Below are 18559 nucleotides of genomic sequence, written 5' to 3' on the forward strand. Positions count from 1 at the left end.
GCAATTATTTTTTTTTAATAAATTGGTTGATTGACTAATACTTGTATAAATAAATAATATATTATTTACATGATAGGTTACAAATATACTTTTATGCACAAATACAATTAGTTGACTAGATATATATTTATAAATGATTTGATAATATATTATTTACAGGATAAAACTATACTATAATGATAATTTAAATTTCTTATATAGATACAACCAATGAATTTATTTATTTCAGGAATAATAAATAATGGATGAAATAAAAGCCATTTGTCATTATAAAAAACGAAGATGTTTGTTTGAAGCAATGTAGCTGCACAGGAAATCTCAATATCTGTGGCCCACATGCCATTGCAACCCATTTTGTTTTTCACAATGTAATCCATTGTGTTATCCCCTATGAATCCGCTAAAGAAATTTATATGTTTTTCTTGAACCATAAAGGATATCATAACACTCCTGATTATTTGATGATATTGCTCATCATTACTGATTTCCTTGCTAAGACATCTAAAATAATATTTAGAATTATAAGTTGTTATTAATAAAATACCTGAAAAAACAGTTTCCATCACCTATAATTGGATCAACCTTATCAGGATCCCCCAAGCTTAATGATTTCTGATTTTGAGTATTTTGCGACACAATCAAAGTCATGCCTAACTTATCAGAATGATATTTTTTCCAATCTGATGTTGTAGGCTGGAAAACAAATGGAATCTTGAGAGGTTGATAATTATGAACAAGTTTATTCACTAAAATAAATTATATATTTTAAACTAAAAAATGTAATAGGTGTATTTCCCCTCTGTTGCTTATTAGAAGAATATGGACCTTTTTTAATAAATAAAATGTATAGTAACTAGTGTATATTACAACCTACCAAAAGCAAATTTTAAAGTTAGGGGTTCAGAGCTTGTACCTTTTGTCATATCCAGTCCCATATTGTTTGGTATATTATTACCTAAAATATAAAATTTACTTATATAAATGTAATTATGTTACTTGAGGACAACAAAATCTGGCTTGACATAGCATTTTTAGCAAAAGTATTGCAAGGTTGTGACTTGACCCCATTTTATTTGGTATTATATTATTACCTTAAATATAAAATTTACTTATATAAATGTTTTAGCTTGTTTGCCTTTGGTTTTAACGAATTTTCGACTATTTGCCCTTCTTCCACAGAAAGCATTCTTTGTTTAGGTAAGGATTGGAAAGTAATACTATCTATTTATATGAGTTATATTAATTTATTATAATGTATAATTATACTTAAATCATGATTACAGTGCTCATCAACCATGGTCACAATTTCTAAGTAATGTCCAGTGTCCTTATGTTTAAGGTATAATGTAAATTTAAAGGAACACTTCTTGCAAAATGTTGAGGAATTTCTGATACCCTTGGAGTTGCTTTTTTGAATTGTGCCACCATATTTGCAAGAATAATAAACTTTTCGATATTTTAAAAGATTTATAACGTCTACAGGATATGGTGCTTTTAGTAGATAGGACCTTGCTATATAGACATTTACAAAATTAGAATTCTCAAATTCTAAAATATCGCTCCAAGATGTAGCATCTATAAATATGTTTTGAATATTTAATTAAACCACACTTTATTATATATATTATATTACATGAGAACTAGGCAGAGGTATACCCTAAAATAATAAGACAAGAATTTAACAATTCCTTGAGAACTCTAAAAATTTAAAAACATCTTAATACCACATATTGGTGTTAACAGACTTTATACAATGTTAAATTAATAGTTTATTGCATACTATAGAATTAAAGTTTCTCATCATGAAGTAAGATATTTGTGTAATATATTATATAATCTATTTACTATTAACGAAAGTAATTAGCTTATAAAATAGATAACATTTAAATTCAAATGAAAAAGTATTTAGAATAAAATAAAATATCTGCATTTTATGTTTAATTATTGGAATTAAAAAAAATTGTTTACCTTTGTACTTTTTGTTTCTGTGCATTCCATATCAGTAAATTTATAGCAGAGAAGTATATTAAAAATTTTGCTCTAACCAGTGAACACCTATTATTTAAATTTAATATATAAAAAATATAAGCATGTATTTTAGGAATCTCTATCTGATAAATTAAAACAATATTGCTAATTGGTTAATTATTGAAATATAAACTAATGTATAATTCAGTAACTTTAAAAATAAAATCCAATTATAAAATGGATGATTTTGAATATCGCGGGTACAAGGAAATAAAAATATTAAATGAATGTGCGATATTTAATTTTTTCACAAAATATCGCTGGTGTTATGTTTAGTTTTTTCACTAAATATCACAGGTGTTATGTTTAGTTTTTTCACTAAATATCACAGGTGTTATATGCAGTCATGGCCTAAAAAAGTATTATATACAAGAATAAAATCTGGGAATTATTAGCCAAGCTGTATAATATGCCTGGTAATAATTTTGCATACATATTATATTTATAAATTTTTTTAGGTTCATCTCTCAAATCTCTCTGGAAAAATCTGAGAGATTGTTTTATAAAAGAGATGTAAAAGCTAAAAAGACTGAAAAGTGGGTCAGAGGGTGGCCATCACATCTCATGGCCATTCTATCAGGATATGCTATTGGTAGAAACCTTAATACCTAGATCACAGAAATCCTCTTTAGATATAGAGGAATGTACTACTAAATTTGCAAATGATATATTTAATGAAATAACAGGGGGTATACATGAATGTAATTAATTGATAAAATATATTTATTATTTAGGTGATCTCATTGATAGTGAGAATATATCAGATGATATATTTATTCCTAAAGATTCTGCAGCACTAAATCTTAGTAATGATTCTAGTAATTAACAATATCTAAAAATTTATATTATCTTTTATATAGAATATATGTCCTGTGTTGGGTCATCTAGTTCTTATTATAAATGTCCTAAGAGAAAGAACAACGATATGGGTAATTTATATTTTTTGATTTATTGATAAATTTTAAATTCATGACTATAGGAAATTAATGGAAATAGAAGCAGATAAAGCATTAATAACCTTGGAAATGCTTAAAAATAAATCAACAGAACATTCAATATGTTTAATGTTAAAAGAAAAATTAGATGATTGTACCAAAGAGGAAAAAAAAAGAAATAACAAATAAAATATTTGATATTATAAAAGATTATTGATTAAAATTATTTTGTATATTTTTTGTTATTTGAAATATATATTGTATGTATTTATATTATTTGAAATAAACATTTTGTGAAATACATTGAATGATATAATTATTCCCAAAAGTCCTGCATTAATTAAGCTTTGTACTGAGTTTGGTAATTAATGTCTAAATATATATTATTTATAATGGATGATCTTTATCTTAGAGAAAGTTTAATGACATTAGTAATTTATGTAAACTTGCTTTATAAAAATATTTTCAATAGATGAATTTAGAACAACTATATAGCTTTTTAAGTGACATATTCCTACATATATATTTTATGAGTTTAGACTATAATAATAACTTTATTTTTTATTATAATATAAATAAAATACAAAACAAGATATTTATAAAAATTAGATGATTGTACTGTACCAATCAGAAAAAAAAGAAATAAAAACTAGAATACTTGATATTATAAAAGATTATTGATTAAAATTATTTATAATATAATTTTGTTATTTGAAACTATATTAATAATAACTTTATTTTTATTATAATATATATAAAATACAAAACAAGGTATTTATATAAAATACAAAACAAGATATTTATATAACATACAAAATAAGATATGATTAAATTTATAAAAATCTGGATTTTTATATAAATATAAGCATAATCATGGAATGAATCAGAATAGCAGTGTTGATTTAATACTACATGAACCTTATGTTGCTAAATACCTAAATAAAAAATATATTTAAATAATAAATGGCTTTATTTTTACCTTAAACAAACCATATTCTTCAGCACATAGGATGTTTTATAAAATTGGTACATTTGGTATGTAATAAAGGTTTTACAAGTTTGAGTATATAATAAAAGGTTTCCTAAATTAAAATGAATTATAGATAAAATAGAATAAAATTACTTTAGTCTGAAAAATTTAGGCTCATTTTTTAATAGTTTAGGAAAGAGGACATTAAATTCGCCCTCTTTTGGTTTATTAATATTAAGATGGTTTAATCTTCTCCTCTTCAAGATCATTCTGTAAAAAAATAATAATTTGAGGATGGATACCATTTTGAATTAATAACGCTTTGCACTGCACTATAATGAAAATCGCTGCAAAATTGAAATCGCTCCTAGCGTAGCTTTGTTGTTTATTCAACGTCAGAGGGCATATGCGCTATATATCACGGATCACGGAAATATTAAAAGGTAAAATAAAATGCAAAAGCTCCTTTTAAGGCCTATAAATTCTATTATATACGCGAATAGGTTTATGTCGAAATCTGATAGTAAGTTTTATATTTATATTAATTAGAATATATTTCCAATAGTATTTTATCGAAAGCATTTGTCAATTAGTTTAAAATATTTAAAAGAACTTTATTTCTAATAGTACATTTTTATTTAAAAAACATTTAAAGCATATAACAAAGAAAATATTAAAGATGCAAAAGAAAATTTAGTAAAAACGAAATTTGATAATTCAACATATAAAAATGATGAATATTTTAAAAATAATTCTTGGACATTTTATGAGCAAATTGTGAGAGCTGAAAATGAAAGATTACCAAGGCCATCAAACAAAGATTGAATTTTTTTACTTATAAAACTAAACATTTTTCTTGATATATGTTCTGTAAAACTTTATTTGATATTTATTTTGCTGTAATTTTATATCTTAATAAATAAGTTTATAAAATTACACAATGTTAAGTTGGACAAAATATTGATTAAATATGTAAAATACATGGCCATCATATATATTTTCTTGTTAGACCATATTTATGATGTAAAATCCTATTTTATTAAGAGAATTTATGATATAAAATTTACAACATTTTTCTATAAAATATTAAGCTTATGTCCAAAATATATGGTATGCATGTATTATATTTTTAAAATCTTTCATAAGACATCAATGTATAACTATTTAACCCTGATCCATTGTTTGTGTGATATTCAGTTTATTGAAATGGGGTGAGGGAGGGACATGTATCTTAATTTAAATATGATATGAAACATATGATCTATAAAATCTTGGATATCAATTTAATATTTTAGAATATTGTAATTAATTTGATAATTTTTTTAAAAAAATATCCCATTTTTGAAAAGCACAATTTTTAAAATTGTGATTAAAAAAATACTATAAATAAAAATTAGATTACTTTAAAAATAATGTTGCAATATTTATATATTATAAATTTTAAACCTGAAAGCTTAATGTATTTGTTCTACTGGTTTATTTAATTCATTAGTGGCATCAGACAAGGGATGCATGGTTGGGGTTGTCCCCACCCCCCACCCATTAAAAAAATGAACTAAATATAAATTTATAAGTCATTGAAAAGAACAATCAACACCTAAAAAGAACATAGAATCATATATTCAATATTATTTGGAATCACAGAAAAACTTTAATAAACATTCATTTTTGAATTTTTAATTAGCACTTGGCATAAGATATGCTTATTTTTTATTTATTGATTAGAAAAACTAGTAGGTACTCATCTTTACCTAACACAATTTCATTGATAATTTATTTCTTTATATTTAAACTATCTACCAAATGGGTTAAAGCACTAAAAAGTATGAAATACACACTAATTTATTGATATAAATGAGATTATGCTTCCATATCTTTGGATGACTTTATAAGTTCTGTTTGTATTTGATTTGTATTTGGTTACATAGTATTATTATTGTTGAATATGTTGATCGATGTTATTTTATTATTTATTTTGGCAATTGATTTATTTTTTATATATCAATTTGTATTTAAATTTAATCGGTGAAAATTTTATATTAACATTTTTTTTATACATAAATTTGTATTAGTTATTTTTTTTATTATTGTTTAAAAAAAAGATATATAAAGAGATAAAAAAAAATGTGATGGATCTTAAAAAATAAAAATGTAATTTATCAGATAATAAAAAATAAAATGTATTATAATTATCTAACTATAATAAAACGTGGAATTAATTTAATTTCAACAATTATATATTGTTTTGTAGCTATAAATCAAATATTAATATAATGAAAAATTTATATTAACTTTGTTAAATATATTAAATTGATTGAATATATATGCAAAAAAATCTATATGAAATAATCAATTTACAGATTATTTGCTTTTAACTTCAAAATACTATACGAAAAATTACCTTTTAAATCATCGTTTTCTTTTTGATATAATTTACCTTTGATTATTTGTTTTATTTAGTGTTGTAAACGACATACGAAGTTCGTTTTTAAATGATGAACGGCGTTCCTTTTATTTTTGACGAACTTTGAACGTGAACGCGTTCCTTTTTTATGACGAACGCTTTCGAATTTAACGTTCGTTCAATTTTAAAAATATTTTTATTATATTTATTTAAAAAATTTAATATTTCCGAATTTTTTTAAAAAATGTATTATTTATATTTTTTAATCGGCTGTGTATTCTTTTCACATTTCAATCTTTTTAACACATAGTTTATTAATTTGAATATTATTGTTTATATTTTAATTTAATAGATTAGCATAAGCATGGATATTATTATTTATTCCTCATCATCTGATTCTGAAAATCCAAAATCAGATGAATTATCATTACCATGGCCAAATATGATAAATGTTTTACATTAATTGAAGGAACTAATCCAATGCTTGCCAAGTGTAAAATGTAGCCAAAAAGTTTATTGTCAAAATCTTCAGGTTCCAATTTAAAACAACATTTGATTTTAATATTAATTATTTGATTTTATATGATGTAACTAAGTTAAATCATTAAATTTGAACAAATAATGTATTTGGGATATTTGACCACAACAATAACGATAGTTATTTAAAAATTAAAAAAATTAGTGGCCTCTATGGTCAACCATTGATAGACGCCTTATTAAATGGGATTAATAAAAGGTATTAAACCTATCACTCTCAATTAATTACATATTATTTTTTAAAGATTTGAACATATTATATATAATGATCAATATGTTATTTCTGCAATTATACACGCAGCATTCAAACTTCAATGGCCATGGATAAAACTTACACAGAACGAACCTATTAAAAATAAACTTATAGCGTTAGTGAAAAAAATGCATTGAAAACCCTAGAGAACTGTTAATTTCGAGATATCATTTTTTTTGTCGAGAGTAAAGAATGGATTGGAGGATATAAAATTTTGAACGGTTTTATGAACGTGAACGGTTCGATTTTTGTCAATGAACGTTGAAAGCGTTCGATTTTTCTAGAAATGTTTACAGCACTAGTTTTATTAAATACGTTGTCCACGTTTAATCCTTATATAAAACATAGTTGTACTGAGCTAATCCCTATCTTAAATTACAGCAGTAACTTTTTTTTGTAGCTGGTGAAATTGGTTAAAGAATTATTAAGAGACTAGATATCAAGGCAGACCAGATAGTCATAACTTTATTCTCCATTCTAACATGATGCTAATTTTGAAAAATTTTTCCCTTAACATCTACCAAAGAGAATAAAACGATAAAATGTTCTAATAAAGCCTTACTTAATGGTTTTGATAAATTTTATTATATCGTTACAAAATTATATTTTATTTAATCATCTTTACAATTTTCTTTTCCACTATAACAATAAGAATCAATAATTAGTTTTATTTCGATCCCCTGTTACGAGTTTTTATCAACTATATATGATATTTTAATACAATTACGTGATATATAGCGCTTTTGATCTCTAGCGTTGAAGGTTCAACAGAGCTACGCTAGGTTTTCCTCGTTTCCATCTAATTGGAAAAATTTAATTTGTGTATAAATATGAGGTGCCCTCCACATGTTTGTGGGCAAGCCGCACGTACTTGTAGGCACAACATTCCGAATAATGTTGCTTATACTTCTATAGGCTTATTAAAAAGGAGTGGGGAAAAAAAAGAGCCTATACCCGAGAACTACAGTATAATTAAATTACTTTAAGGGTGGGTGGTGGTTGATGTGTGTTTTAATAATTACTATCAATATCGAGATTTAATGTTCATAGAATCTGTAAATAAATATATGATTATATAAAAAAATTTGCCTGATTTTCTTTTAGGTGACTTCGTTTGAAGAACTTTTTGCTATCTAATGATGCCACATTGAAGGGGTGCAAAGTGGTATGGATCTAACCAATTTTCTTATTCTTCCAAAAATTTTGCACTGGATGAACCTCACCCATCTTTTTAATTTTTAAATCAGAGACCTAGAGCGGCGGATACATGGGCCGGGCAAATGGTACCTGTGAGGTAGTGTTGTTAAAACACCTGGAGTCGCGACCTCGACCCGAGTTCAAGCAGAAAAAACGACCTCGACCCAAAATATGGGTCGTTTTTTTCGACTCAGACTTTAAGTTTATTTTTTAAGGCAAATATGTAAAAATATATTTTGCAAACATGTTAAATTAAAATTTCATTGAAGATGTACCATAGGAAAGTGACAATTGTCATAATCGTCATTTTTGAACTTTTTTAAGGCAATTGGGTAAAAATATATTTTGTAAATATGTTAAATTAAAATTTCATTGAAGATGTACCATAGGAAAGTGACAATTGTCATTTAGCTAGTTTATAATTTATATTTTAACCATTTTCTTCAAAATATTCCAAAAAAATTATCAACATGGCTATTTTAATTTTTTCAAGGTTTTTCATCACTGAAAAATTGATTTAACATGTTTACAGTAAATATTTTTATCTGTCTGCTTCAATTAAATTGAAAAAAATGACGATTATGACAATTGTCACTTTCCTATGGTACATCTTCAACGATATTTTAATTTAACATGTTTGCAAAATATATTTTTACCAATTTGTCTAAAAAAAATTCAAAAAAGTTAAAAAATGACGATTATGACAATTGTCACTTTCCTATAGTACATCTTCAATAAAATTTTAATTTAACATGTTTACAAAATATATTTTTACCCATAAAAATTCAAAAATGACCATTATGACAATTGTCTTCCTATGGTACATCTTCACTGAAATTTTAATTTAACATGTTTACAAAATATATTTTTACCATTTGCCTTAAAAAAGTTCAAAAATGACGATTATGACAATTGTCACTTTCCTATTGTACATCTTCACTGAAAATTTTTATTTAACATGTTTGCAAAATATATTTTTACACATTTGCCTTAAGTCGAAAAAAACAACCAAACTTCAAGTCTGAGTCGAAAAAAATGACCCATATTTTGAGTCGAGGTCGTTTTTTCGGCTTGGACTCGGGTCGAGGTCGAAATGACCCATATTTTCAAAACTTGGGTCAGCTCTGTTCGAGCCGACTCGGCTAAGCCGATTAACAACACTACTCTGAGGTTTCTATTTAAAGTAAAATAAATGAAATATCTTTAATTAAAACAAAAATATAAAATAGTTTAAGTTCGATATAAAAATATCTATTTATATTAAGCAATAACAAAATCAATTAAAGAATAAGTTTTAGATTATTCCATAAACTTGGCTGACTTCACTCTTAACCCTTTAAGTTTTCTCATAAAATTAATATGATGCCGTATTTTTAATAAATGCATGAAATTTTATTTTATAAAAATACAACCTCGACACCACATGAAAAAGTATCTTAATAATATATTCGTGGTGGTTTCATTTTTGATCAACTCCTTTAGAAGATATAAAGGTTGAAAGGTGATTTTATATTTGCACTACCCTGACCGAAAGGGTTATAGCGTGACATAAGCTGTAAACATTTTTAAAAAAATCGAACGAAATTCAAAAAAAGGAACGCGTTCATACGTTCAAAATTTTATGATAAATTTTTTTTAAAATATAATTTGATATAAATAAATGCCTTATATTTTTCAACACAATATATTAGCCATGATAAAAAATAATAGTTTTATTTTGATAATATAATTATAAATACAATATAATAGAGCGATAAAAAAATAAATTTATAAAAAATTTTTCTTATTAATTTTTAATAATAATTGCTTTTCAAAATTTTCATCTGATAGGCATGAACGCTTGTCAGTTAATACAGCGTTAGCTATACTAAAAACTCGCTCAACAGGGGCAGATGAAGGGATTGCGGTGTTATACTTGATAAATAATTCTTTTAAAGGGGGGAATTTATTAAAAACATTTAAAAAAATTGAGCTGTTATCATCCTCCAATCTGCCCTCTTCTTCCTCGTCAAAAAAAAAGGATATCTCGGAATTGATTTTAAAACAGTGAAATATTTTTGATATTTGGGCCATGGTAATTCTAATTCATCTAATATTGAATTTTGATTTTCAGAATCTGATGATGAAATATTTATATCCATTCAAATGCTAATCTATTAAATTAAAATATAAAATATTCAAATTAATAAACTTTAATCTTATCTTCTCTAGCAGTAGCACTATGGTACGTTAATTGCAATATGAAAGAGGAAAAAGTAAAAACAGCTGATTAAAAAATATGAGACTTTTTTGTTAAAAAATTGGATTAAATATTAATTTTTTAAATAAGTAAAAATATAAGACTTTTTTGTTAAAAAAATTGAGCTGTTATCATCCTCCAATCTGCCCTCTTCTTCCTCGTCAAAAAAAAAGGATATCTCGGAATTGATTTTAAAACAGTGAAATATTTTTGATATTTGGGCCATGGTAATTCTAATTCATCTAATATTGAATTTTGATTTTCAGAATCTGATGATGAAATATTTATATCCATTCAAATGCTAATCTATTAAATTAAAATATAAAATATTCAAATTAATAAACTTTAATCTTATCTTCTCTAGCAGTAGCACTATGGTACGTTAATTGCAATATGAAAGAGGAAAAAGTAAAAACAGCTGATTAAAAAATATGAGACTTTTTTGTTAAAAAATTGGATTAAATATTAATTTTTTAAATAAGTAAAAATATAAGACTTTTTTGTTAAAAAAATTGAGCTGTTATCATCCTCCAATCTGCCCTCTTCTTCCTCGTCAAAAAAAAAGGATATCTCGGAATTGATTTTAAAACAGTGAAATATTTTTGATATTTGGGCCATGGTAATTCTAATTCATCTAATATTGAATTTTGATTTTCAGAATCTGATGATGAAATATTTATATCCATGCAAATGCTAATCTATTAAATTAAAATATAAAATATTCAAATTAATAAACTTTAATCTTATCTTCTCCAGCAGTAGCACTATGGTACGTTAATTGCAATATGAAAAAGGAAAAACAGCTGATTAAAAAATATGAGACTTTTTTGTTAAAAAATTGGATTAAATATTAATTTTTTAAATAAGTAAAAATATAAGACTTTTTTGTTAAAAAATGCGGATTAATATTAATTTTTCAAATAAATAAAAATAAAAAGTGTTTTTAAAATTGAACGAACGTAAGATTGAACGCGTTCATCAAAGAAAATGAACGCGTTCACGTTCAAAGTTCGTCAAAAAAAAAGGAACGCCGTTCATCACCTTTTTTCAAAAAAACGAACTTCGTTCATTTTCGCGTTCGTTTACAACACTAGCGTGACATCGTAGTTTTCATTTTGTTTGTATCTCTTTTTGTGGGTTTTTATATTTAATTATGAAATTAAAAGTACTAGTATGCACAAAAAATTAGCATATGCCAGATATATAGCTTTTTTTATTTTCCATTATAGCATAATGGCAATCTTTTTCTTTCTATTGTCTACCAAACAGATTAAAACATTGATAAAATTTTCAGAATAATACTTTAAATCACTTTTTAATCGTAAAGTTCAAAATTTCGTTACTAATAATTTTTTCATTAATGCTGCCTACTATACTGTTTAAAATTAGATATTAAAAAAACACAAAAGATTGTCATATTTTAGAATTAGTACTCCAATTGTTCAACGAACTTTAACGGAGATGATATTTAAAGATTACCACGAAAGAATCAATAATATATAAGTAGGTATACAGCCAAAAGTTGGGCAAAACGGGGTTTAACCCCCTCCAAGATAAATATGGGCTACGCCAATATTTATATAATATATATTTACAAAAAAATTAAAATTTAAAAAAATAGGAGAAAAGAATAATTTTTCAAAAAATGTTAAAATCAGGGGAACAACGAATGTAAGTATGTTTGTAGTAGGGATGTACCGATATTTTTATCGGATCGTGTCGATATTTCATCTTTTTTAAAATATCAGTTACCGATATTATATATTTTTTCGATCCGATAAAATGGCTTCGTAATTTTTAAATATTTATTTCAAATTTCATAATATATTAGTTTATTACACATTTTGTAAATATATTTTATTATATAAATAAGTGATTCATCAATAAAAATATTTTATATAAGATTCATGAATATAAACTATAACTAGACATGTGCGTCGAAGAAAATATGGAAGGCCGGCGCGAATTTCAAAAATCTAATTGGCGGACGGCAGCGCGTCAATTTTTAGCCGCCGTCTACATAGGCGCTGTAAATCGGCGTCTCATTATAAATTTTTTTAAATGCTAATTAATTTTTTAAGATATTCTATTTAAATAAACATTTCACTACAGATATATCGGCATATTTTTAGATCTTTATTGAAGAGAAAACTCATAAATGCAAAATCGGGTTTGTAATTTTATATAAAATTTTTCGGACATAATGATGATCTAGAATTCAACGAATCCAGCGGTAGAGATTTGCTAGTTGCTAAAACGCAAATTTTTTTTAGCTAGCGTGGAAAGATTAGGAACTCTTTTCTCTCCAGAAATTAAGAAAATGCACATTTTGTGAATGCCGTTTTCCAAGAAGAATATGGTATTCTTCTTTAAAGTAGAATCATAATTTTGTAATTGTTGAAGATTTAGTTGCTAATTTTGTCAAATTATTTGAATATAATATTTCCTCTTGATTCTCAATTATATTTAGTACCCTAATATCATCGCTATACGTTTAAGATGTTTTATAATAATGCTCTATTATATACTTGGGCAGAAATTTTGAAATCTTGGGCTTAGAAGAGAAATTAACACCTAGATTATTTAATAAATGAATATATGTATTATTACTTAAAATCACAAACCGGAAATCGTATTGCAGTTTTTTTAAATATATTTTCCTTTAGGGAAAGGATTTCTGAGCTATCATTTACTATTAAATTTGTTCTAATTTCATTTCTAAAAAGTGATGCCAAGTTTGATATAAAACTTTTTATGCAGATAGAAATTCGATAGTTTATTTAAATTTTGAAAGAAAAGCTAATAGTTGTACTACATCTGATTCAGTATGAGATAGTGTTTTCCGGTTCTTTTAAAAATAATTAAATTGTTATCATCAATGGAATCGTCAATTTAAAAAAAGATATCAGGGTATGGATCAGTGTTATCAATATCTACCATACCTGATGTTAGATCTATTATACTTAAGCATTTCCTTTGATCAGCCTCGAACTCAAATTCAATATATGCAGTTTTCATAGAGTAGTAATAATTTCTCTTATTCTTTTGATAAGATTTTCAACAAAAGGTATTTATTACAATCCACTCTAACCAGATTATGTAAACCATGGCCTAGCATAAGTGGTATTCATAACCTAATCAAACACCCTTTCTATGGCAACTTTAGGAATTTTTGATTGATTGAATTTTAAAATAATGTCAAAATTATTATGATTTAAAATAGATATAAAATAAGAATTCATAAAATCCTGATTGACATATAAAAATTTACAATAATGTTAATCAATTTTTAGAATAAAAATGCATAAAATATGGAAATTATTTGTTAAAAAAATTAAGCGCCTGTGTGATTTTCATAAACGGCGTCGTTAAAAAATATCGGCTGCCGGCCCACAGGTCTAACTATAATTGATCATTATAATGTAGATTTAATAAATGATTTATATTATGGCATAGCTAATTATAGATGTTTTTCTATTAAAAGGTAAATGAGATGAGTAGATGTATCCATTAAAAATTAAAACGATTAGTATGTTTACAGAATACACAATTAGATAATGTTGGATAGGAAATAGGCCCCTATCAATTTAATATAGGATCGGCCTCCAAGAAGTGGTATAAATACACCCCTAGTTTGTAGCATACACCAAAAAATTAAACTTATGATTTTAGGTTGAGCAACTTATAGATATTATAAGCAGAATTATTATCTATAATCTTGGTGACTGCCACAAGTGTCCTGGCTGCACTTTTAAATGCACACATAAAAATTTATTTATAAGAATATAACCCTCATTACTTTATAATAATGGGTTTCGGTAGATAAAACATTGCACTATTTTTCCATCTTCAGAAGAATTTATTGAATACATTTCTATAAAATGAATATTCTCTGATACAACATTTATTCATTTGTAAACATCAAAGTTCATTTTATAACATTAAAAATAGCTTAGAAAATAATAATTATCTAGTTATTCCTAACTTTTCAGAAAACTATTGCGTTATTGTTCAAAACCGAGAATAGTGTTTTTAATAGGCTGGATTCTTAAAAACGAGTAGTCCAAAATTTTAGTCAAAAAATATTCTGAAAGGGAGATTTTGTTCAAAAGTGGCAGAAAGGTTGGAACACCTGCTTGCCTAATATTATTTTGGCTAAAGTATTAATTAAAAATCGGCTAAATCGAGCCGTTTAATAGTTCAGTTATCAATGGGCAACTTCATAAGAGTACTCATTTTTAATTTATAAAATGAGAGGTCAAATAAACAATCTAAGTTTTGTGATAAATGGGAATCCTTAAAACTGAGAAAAAATTAATTATTGATGGTTCAGTAGCTCAGTACAAAATAGGAAAAAGTTTATCAATATTTGATACCACAAAATATATTTTGGTGTGCATAATGGTTTTTTTTTTTTGCTACAGCGCATGATTAATTATATTTGTTCTTCATAAAATAATAGAATTTTTTACCCTTTGTACCCAACTAAAAGTTAATTTGTTAAAAATATATTATTTCGGATATCAATATATATCTGGAAATTATTGAGTAATATGTTTCAAAAATAAAACATTGGAATTTAATTTTCTGAAATCGATAATCCAGGTGAGAATATTTTCATCTATTTTATTTATATAATATAAAAAATATATTATTTATTACTATAAAACAATAAATAATTCACAATTATTTCTAAGTAATTAAAATTGTTCCTCATCACTTGAGATAACCAAAGCTTTTTTCTTACGTTTAGCTTCCAAAGAGATATGAGGCGAGTCATTTACTATCTCAGTATTCTGTTCTTTGTTATGACCATTACTTTGATTTACTTTTAATGATCTAGAAGCAGCGGTAGATATTCTATGAATAGGAATCTTTTTCTCAAGTTTAGATTTAAGATGACCACTGGACATATCTAATTTCTTAACTGCATTGTTTATGGAATTGCATTCTAAATTTGCATTAACATCATCATAGATAGCTGATTGAGCTAATATAAAACTATTGGCCTTGGTACTTTCCTTATTGACACGGCTAATTTTTTGCGGTTGAACTGTATGACTTTGCACAGTAGATAATGGTTTATATTTATGCGATATTTTTTTACTCGTTTCTTTTCGAACCATGTTTTTTGATAATCTCCTTAAGTTAGCGTTTGATATAGAGTCATTTTGCAAAGGTATCGATTCCACCCTATTTTTTTCATCCTTCAAAGATAAGAAGGGAGTAGGTTTGGAGTCACGTTTTTTGAGGGGGAGTTTTGGTGTAATAGATGGTGAAAAGTGATGTTTTTGTTTATGCGAGTTATTGATGTAATTATTGTCGACGCTAGATTGAGAAAAATTGCTAGGAAGAGTATTATCATCTGTGTCTCCAGTGGAGTTTAAGCTATTTTCAGTTATCATTAAACGGGGAATGGATGATGAATTTTTATGAGATATTGCATTTGTTTTCATAGAAGCTTTAATTAAAAAAATATTCATATATATATGAATAGTAGTAGTATTGTTAAAAGTAACTAGTTACACTGAACGTTACTTTATAAATTATTTGTATAAATAATCATTTTAATGTAAAAATTATTTTTAAATAATGAAAAAATATATTTATATTTGACTTTAACAAAACCATTTTATTTACAAAAAAAATGAATTTTTATGAAAACTTTGTTAAAAATTTTTTTTTAAATTAGCTTTTTAATCTTATCATATGCAGTTTTAAATTAGAATGCAAGTCTTTCTTCTATTGTACAATTAATCAGCTAATATAGTTTAGTAATATTTCAAGCCTCAGTTTAGGATAATTTTTATTCTGAATCAGGCGTCATTATCAAAAATGTTGTTAAATATTTTTTTAGATGGTTAATTTTTATTTAAAAATATGTAACTGCGCATTTTAAATATATTTAAAACAGTGATCGATTATTTTACTTCATATTTGAATAACATACTTTTCAAAATTGGTTTCTAAAAGATGGATTTTATAAAAATTAAGCTCACCTAGACTAAATAAACATTTGACAAGAAAGACAGGGCAATGTGCGTATTCTCTTAGATTCAATTCGTGAAATTTTAGTTTAGTAATAATTAATAGCTCAAAATTAAATATCCAAATTGTTGAAATTTACACATATTGGCAAAATCATATATTCAAATTTAAAAACAAACTATTTTAATTATTTTTGGTAAAAATGTAACTAGTTACTTCAACATTAAGTAGTATTACGACGGGTCTTCCTATTCCAAAAATATTTATATTAGAAATTTATGAATATTTAACTGAATAATAATAAGATATAAGAATTGGGCAAATATTCAAAAATCGAATATAATTTTGCTAAATAACTGCAAAAAGAGGATTTAAATACAAATACTTTTGGGAAATAGACATTTTATAATATTACCAATACCAAAGGGGCTATGTTTGACCATAATGAAGGTCAAAGATAGGACAGAAAACTGATATCAAAAGACGGACTCGCGAAACCTCCATTTAGACTTGGAGCAATAACAAACAAAAAAATCAGGAAATATTAAATATTTTGTCTTGTTGTTTTACTTTTTTGAGTTCTTTTATGTGATTGCATGTTTTTTATTTAATTTTTACTAAAATCGTCTATGGTTTTGTTATGTATAATTTGTATACATAAATTTTGTCAATTATTATGATAATTAATCGGATGTTTTTTTCTTATTATTATCATGTAAATCGTTAAATATGCTACGTAAATTTTATTTGTTTAAATTTGTATAAACAGAGAGAACGAAAATGCTGTTTTTCATGAAAGTTTTTCATTATTAATTATAATTTTGCTGAAAATAAAATATGAATATATTTGTATAATTTAATTTAATTATATTTTCAAATATTGGTTTTCATATTTTTTGGCCATTTTTTAAATGCCCTCTTATATATTTTTTCTTTTTTTAAGTGGTCACTTTATACACTTGAAGGTTAGGTTTCCAGTTAATATAATACATTTTACGGGCAATTTAAATAGCAGAGAAAATGAACTTAAGGGCAAGAATAAAGTTAATAAGGAGAGATCGCTATTATTAAATAAAATATTTAAGCCATTTTGATTTCTTTTTTGACAAAAAATAATTAAAATAAGACATGTATTATTATATCTAATTAAAATTTAATATTATTATGAAAAACATTATAGAGCCATTTTATGTAAAATCAATCACGTTTCTCTTGACCACTTGGTATTTGGGTGAAATTTTGCATAAAAACTAAAGCACACGTGACTAAAGCAATTTTTATATTTTGGTAATATTATCAAGGTAAGAAAAATGACCCAAACTTATCGATTATCATTGGATTCAAATTTACTAAAAACCCCATAATAATAAATTGTTCTGATAATGATCTGCATTGGGGCAAATTTTTCAACACCGACCCGAATTTTTTTTATAAATTTGTCTCAAAAAGCCCGACCCAAAATAAAATTAATTGTCGGCCTGCTCCGAATTTATTTTAATACAGAAATTCATTTTTTTTTTCAATACAGTTTTACATTTTTATATTGAGCATAATATATTTTTTATTATTCTGCAAATAAATATAAAATATTGGCGCCTTGTTTCTTGATGTTAAAGTATATCAATTTTATTTTAAAGTTTAGCCTAGTGTTGTTAACCGGTTCGATTTAACCGATTTTAAATAAGAATTTTAGCCAAAATAATATTGCAGACCTCGAGATTTGGATAATAGATGTCCAAATCATTCTGCCACCTAAGCAAAATCTCCAGGTTTGTGTAATATCTTTGGCGAAAATATTATGTTAGTCGTTTAACGCCCTACCCGGCCCAATTTAAAAAACATTAGACCCGAGACCAAATTTTTAGGCCCGCACACTGCTAATTTTTTTTTGAAAAATAGCCCCCTCTCCGGTCTGGGCAGATGTCTATTTCTAATATTAAAGTAAAATGTGTACATTCTATTTTTTAAAAATATTATTATTTTTTTAATGTGGGGGTACATTTAAATT

The 18559-nt window shown here is 25.3% G+C and overlaps 1 long non-coding RNA gene across 1 annotated transcript; it reads right to left on the minus strand.

Annotated features, from left to right (window-relative positions):
* Window positions 1-3778: 3778 nt before the first annotated feature.
* On the minus strand, window positions 3779-4462 carry LOC135924753 (uncharacterized). The gene is made up of 3 exons (XR_010571393.1): window positions 4087-4462; window positions 3943-4045; window positions 3779-3898 (listed from the first exon to the last, which is right to left on the minus strand). It is a non-coding gene; the product is annotated as an uncharacterized LOC135924753 (long non-coding RNA).
* Between the last annotated feature and the right edge of the window lie 14097 nt (window positions 4463-18559).

The sequence above is a fragment of the Gordionus sp. m RMFG-2023 genome, chromosome 2 (assembly GCF_954871325.1).
Source record: "Gordionus sp. m RMFG-2023 chromosome 2, tfGorSpeb1-WG-v2, whole genome shotgun sequence".
Lineage (NCBI taxonomy): Eukaryota > Metazoa > Nematomorpha > Gordioida > Chordodea > Parachordodidae > Gordionus > Gordionus sp. m RMFG-2023.